The sequence below is a fragment of the Urocitellus parryii genome, chromosome X (assembly GCF_045843805.1).
Source record: "Urocitellus parryii isolate mUroPar1 chromosome X, mUroPar1.hap1, whole genome shotgun sequence".
NCBI lineage: Eukaryota > Metazoa > Chordata > Mammalia > Rodentia > Sciuridae > Urocitellus > Urocitellus parryii.
In genome coordinates this window covers 47,207,860-47,213,406 of record NC_135547.1, presented here as the reverse complement: position 1 = coordinate 47,213,406, position 5,547 = coordinate 47,207,860, and positions in this window count along the sequence as shown.

The window sequence follows — 5,547 nt, the reverse complement described above, 5'->3', positions numbered from 1 at the left end:
ATTTTGTTTGAGTTTGTCTGTATTTTTTCGCGCCTGGCCATGATCTTACTGCGGTAGCAGTTTGTTCTGTCTCTGTGACCTGCGGTTGCAGCTCTTGTATATCCTGCACTTCCTGGCGTTCCCCTGGGGAGTCTACAGATAGAAAGGGGTTGGTCTGTGGGAGGTGACGAAGTTGCCCACTCCCCGGGGCACCATTCCGCCCCTGGATTGCCCAGTAGACCTTGGGGTGGGCCCCTGTTCCTGGTTTGAGGGCAGCGGCCAGAACCTGTCCAGTAATATGAGCTCCATCAATATCCTTACAAGCTCGAATCATGTCATCAACACTCTTTGCTCTGGTAGATTTAATAGCATTTTGGCAATAGGAGTTTACATTTTTAAGAGCCAATTGCTTAATGACCGGCATGGCTTGTTCCAAGTTAGGGAATATTTTTTCTGCTACCTGTATCAATCAGGCAATGAAGTCAGAATAAGGCTCAGAGGGTCCTTGAGCAATTTTTGAAATTTTTGTTTTAGCATTTGAAATAGGTAGAGCCTTCCAAGCCTGAACGGCTGCTGCAGCTATCTGAGCATAGACCCCAGGATCGTAATCAATTTGCTGACTTATGATAGCATATAGTCCCAAGCCAGTTAACATTTCAAGGTTATGCCGTGGGAAGCCGGTGTCCTGATTGACTCGGGCTAGTTCGCGACACCTCTCTTGATTTTCACTTTTCCACAACAAAAAATCCCCTCCAGACAAACAGCCATGCAAAGCTGTTGCCAGTCACTAGGTGTCAGCTGATTGGCAGAGAAAAACTCGAAGAGAGTCAATGTAAAGGGGGCATGGGATGGGGTCTGTAATTAGTAACTGCCTCCTTTAGTTGCTTAATATCCTTAAAGGTTAGAGGAACATGCACTCTGGCCGGCTGTCCATCCAAGTTTTCAATTACTGGGAAGTTTGGGCCGTCTTAGGCTGCCACTGAACATCCCCCAGCCTTCTGGGGTTGTCCTTGTCCCAATCGGGGTTATAAGGAGGGAGCGTGACAGCATCAGGGCCGTAGGTGCTTTAAATCTTGACTTTTCCAATTGACCCTCCAGTTCCTCTATCTCCCTTTCCAGTTCTTTTTCCTGCCAGCTGTTACCATGGAGCCCAGTTAGTAACTCCCTTATCTTAGAAATGTAGTCAGCACTGTGAAGCCCAGCTCAAGGCCAGAGGCCTTGTTACATATTTTTGTGAAAAACTAGTAAGGGAGTGTCCAGTGCCTGGAATGCTGATTTTTTTCAGACAGTAGCCAAATAAAACAGGGCAACATGAAAATAGGAAGTTTTATCTATATTGAACTTTTTTGTAGAGATTCTTTTGCTGAAAGTCCTAAAATAAGCCATGGTGAATATTCTGGAGAAGGTCAGTTAAGACTGTTCTGAGGGCCTGGTAGGGAGGGGGAAGATGAGAAGGCGGGGTTGAGAGCGGCTAGGGTGGATCTAATTCCTCAGAACTATCGGAGCTACTTGTATCCTTGGGAGTTTTTAACTCAGTCAAGTCTGGATAGAGCCTTCTCCTCTGTTTAACTTTAGACTCCCTTATCTGTTCACCACTCTTACTCCTAAGACTTTCTGCTACCTCGCTATGTGACCCCTCCGATTTTTCTTCATGCAACTGCTCAAGAACGGCCTGACCTTTGCTCACAGCTTTTTGGCATTTACCATCCATTATACACCCCCTCACTAATTTCCAAAGCGGAATGGTACTGCCCCTTAAAGTTCCTTGTTTGTAAGCGAAATCCAGATCTTTCCCTAATTTGTCCCAACTGGAAATCGTGAGACTCCCTGAAAAAGCAAACCAAGAAGCTATAGAGTCAGTCTCTTCTAAAAACCTCTGTAATGTGCTCTGCTTCACTTTAAGTTCCTTAGAACGCAGTAACCCGTCCAAGGCCAGCAAAATTGGGCTTGAGGGAGTAGCACCCATACTGTTCCAAGCAGTATAAAGAAAGTGAAAATACAAAATTCCGCTCTCTCCTTATTTACAGAGGAGCGTCTTATTTTATTATTTTCCCCCGCTCTCTCTTTATCTACAGAGGAGCGTCTTATTTATTATTATTATTATTATTTTTTTTTTTTTGCTCTCTCTTTATCTACAGATGACACAACAACAAAAGAAACACAAAAAACAAAAGCGAAATGACACAACAAAAGAAACACAGAAAACAAAAGTGAAAGTACACAGTGCAGCTGCAATAAATATGAGGCTCTCTCTTTCTTTGTAGAGGAGCTGACCCCGCTTTGGACGCGGATCCCACTTACTGGGACTATCCCTGCTTTGATCGCAGATCCCACTTACCTGGGACTAACCGGTGCACCACCCCTGACTGACTGAAAGTTCTGGTTCCCGGGTCTCGGCGCCACTTGTCGCGACCCCTTGCCCGCAAGGAAGACGCAACTCGGGAATCTTCTCTCAGCAGTTTATTCAGGTCCTTGATACTTTTCTTCTATCTCCCCGGATGCCCCTCCCAGCCTTAATAAAGCACCTCAAGCCCCAATGCGAAGCTGCCACGTGGACTTTTCTTATAGGGTGCCAAGTCACAGCGTGCCAACTCATTCTGATAAGGAGTTGTTTGTCACAGACTACAGGGGAAACCAGCGCCATCTTGTAATGGCGGCCACAGTTCACAGAAACGGCTCACCACACCATTAATGCCAACAAATCATTAATTCATTCATGGGTTGATCCACTGATTAATTCAGAGCCTCATGATCCAAGTACTTCCTCAGAGCCGTACCCAACCCCATCATATAACACTGCTGCATTGGCAACCAAGCCTCAACACATGAGCATTTGGACTTTTCTATGTATCCTGTATGTGAATGTTATATCATTTATTGTGAAGGAACTTTTCTGTTACTCTTTCACTAAAGAAGTTCTTAATGCTTTTAGCCTGTATTTCTATATTCTCTTCTATTCAATTACTCTCAGGTTTGGATATTGATGTTTACCAAGAATACTTTAATATTAAGATCATTGTCTTATTTTCCCCCTTTTTCTTGTATACTAAGTATTCACATTCATCTACATTGTCTTCAAGAATTGAATTTCTATCTTTCAGTTCTAAAGGACTATTTTCTATGTAATTTAATTTGTTGGTCATAATTTCAAGTAAATTTTTAATTTTATTCATTGTGCTTTAATTTCCTGAAATTCTGATTCGTTTTTTTTTTCAATAACTATTTCTTTATTGAAATGGTCTTTCATCTCCTCTATTTTCTTTCTTAATTTATTCCTTAGAAGGAATTTTAGTTTATTCTATATTTTATTGTCTTTCTCTGTTGTTATCCACTTCCATATGTCTGTGGCTTCCTTTGTTGGGGGATTATAAATTTGTGGGGATTTGTTTATCTTTTTCCTCAGGTTTTCAGAGGCTTTGGATTCGTATATCAGTTTTATTGGATTCCTCTTTCTCTTCTGTTTGTGTGTCCTTTGGTGTGTAGTTAACTTTTTTCTTCTAGGGATTTCTTTCTGTTTGTTTGTTTGTTTTTCCTGTTAAGAGTAGATATTCAGGATTGGGACCTGGGTTCCCCCTCTACTTCCTAATTGAAGCCTGGTTATTTCTTTGGGGTTTATATTTCCCCTATTCTGTGTGCTGAAGTATTTTTGAGTCCCGAGTGATGTTAGTTCACATGGTGGAGTGGTGTTCATCATTACAGCTGAATCATGAGAGTTGCTCATTAGTAGCATCTCTACTGTGTGAGCCTAAAGTATTCCAATTGCTTCCCTGATCCTCTTTGAGAAAAGTGGAGCAAGAACTAGCAATAATATTAACAATTGATGTATAGTCTTAAAATAAATGTCCAGGTTCTACTTTGACATCTATGACATTGATTTCCACCTGTAAAAGAATGGTGATGTTGGCATTTAATATCAGCACCAACAATAAACAACCATGAAATAAATCAGACATTAACCAGCAGTTGTCTACTATGTCATACACTGACTAACAATAACAACATGAATGGGGCAGGAATCACATAAACTATATTATTCTATCAGTTAGTGAAATTTAAGTTTATTAGTGAAGAGAAAACATGGTAGTGAATCCAGAGAAAATTTGAAATATTTAAAAAGTGAACAGAGAAGAAGCAGGTGACATGTTGCCTATGATGTCTCTAAATATGGAATAAAAAAATAAATAAAAGTAGTAAAATACAGAAGGTAAATGGCACAGAAAAATATGATTATTTGTGGGGAAAAGAGTTAAGAAGAGCTAATAATTATGATCGAAGTTCCTGACTTTCTGTGTCTTCATGATTACTTTTTCTGTCCCATGATGAATTTCAGTGTTGAAGTATTTTTGAGTTCTCTCTGTGTCCTTCTCTCTCTGTGTGTCCTTCTCTCTCTCTTTCTCTCTCTCTCTCTCTCTCAATTGTTTGGCTAGGAGATAATCAATTTCTGTCTTTTCAAAGTTTGAATTTTAAAAATTTCTCTTGTAGTCTCTACTTCACTAATTTCAGCCTTAGTTACCCACCTTGGTTAGGAGTGGTATTCTCATTTTAAAAATTTTGAATTGAGAAGTAGTTCCTTTCTCTAATCTGCCATCTTCTGTGGGAGAATTTTTAAAATTACTGGTTCAATTTTATCAACTGTTATTGATCTGTTTAGATTTTTTCATCCCTTTGATTCATTTTTGATCATTTTTACCTATATTCCCTGATAGCTATTTCCCTAGATTTTTTTCAATTTATTTGAATACAATTTTTTTCAATAATTCCTGGTGGTCTTCTGGATTTCAATGTTATCTGTTTTAACATCTTCATTTTTGTCTCCAATCCCATGAATTTAGTTAGTGTTCTCTCTCTCTCTCTCTCTCTCTCTCTCTCTCTCTCTCTCTCTCCTTCTCTGTGTGTGTGTCCTTCTCTCTCTCTCCTTCTCTCTCTCAATTGTTTGGCTAGGAGATAATCAATTTTTGTCTTTTCAAAGAACCAACTCTTAGTTTGATTTTTAAAAATTTCTCTTGTCGTCTTTACTTCACTAATTTCAGCTCTGAACTTTATGATATCTTCCCTTTTATAGCTTTTGAGTTTGGTTTGTTCTTGTTTTTACTAAGATTGTGAGACCTACCATTTATTGATATATTTTGATTATTTAAGATTGCTCTTTTGTTTTAAAATGTAAACATTTGTTAATATAAACTTTCCTTTTAGAACTTTGTTCTATCCTACACATTCTGGTAAGTTGTATTTCCATTTTCATTTGATTATATTGGTCTTTAATTTATCTCCTAGTTTCTTCATTGACCCATTCATCAAAGTTCTATTGTGTAATTTCTATTGGTTTGAATAAATTTCTGTAGTTTCTATTGCTGTTGTTTTTCAGTTTCATTATGACCCAATAAGAGGCAATAAATTATTTGAATTTTTCATATTTGCTGGGATGTGTTTTGTGGCCTAACATATGATCTCTTGTGCAAAGTATAATTTTTATTCTACGGTTAATGTGGAATATTGTGTAGATATTTATTAAGCCCATTTTTTCCTTTTAACAGGTTTCATGACCTTTATTTTTCTTGTATAAAACCC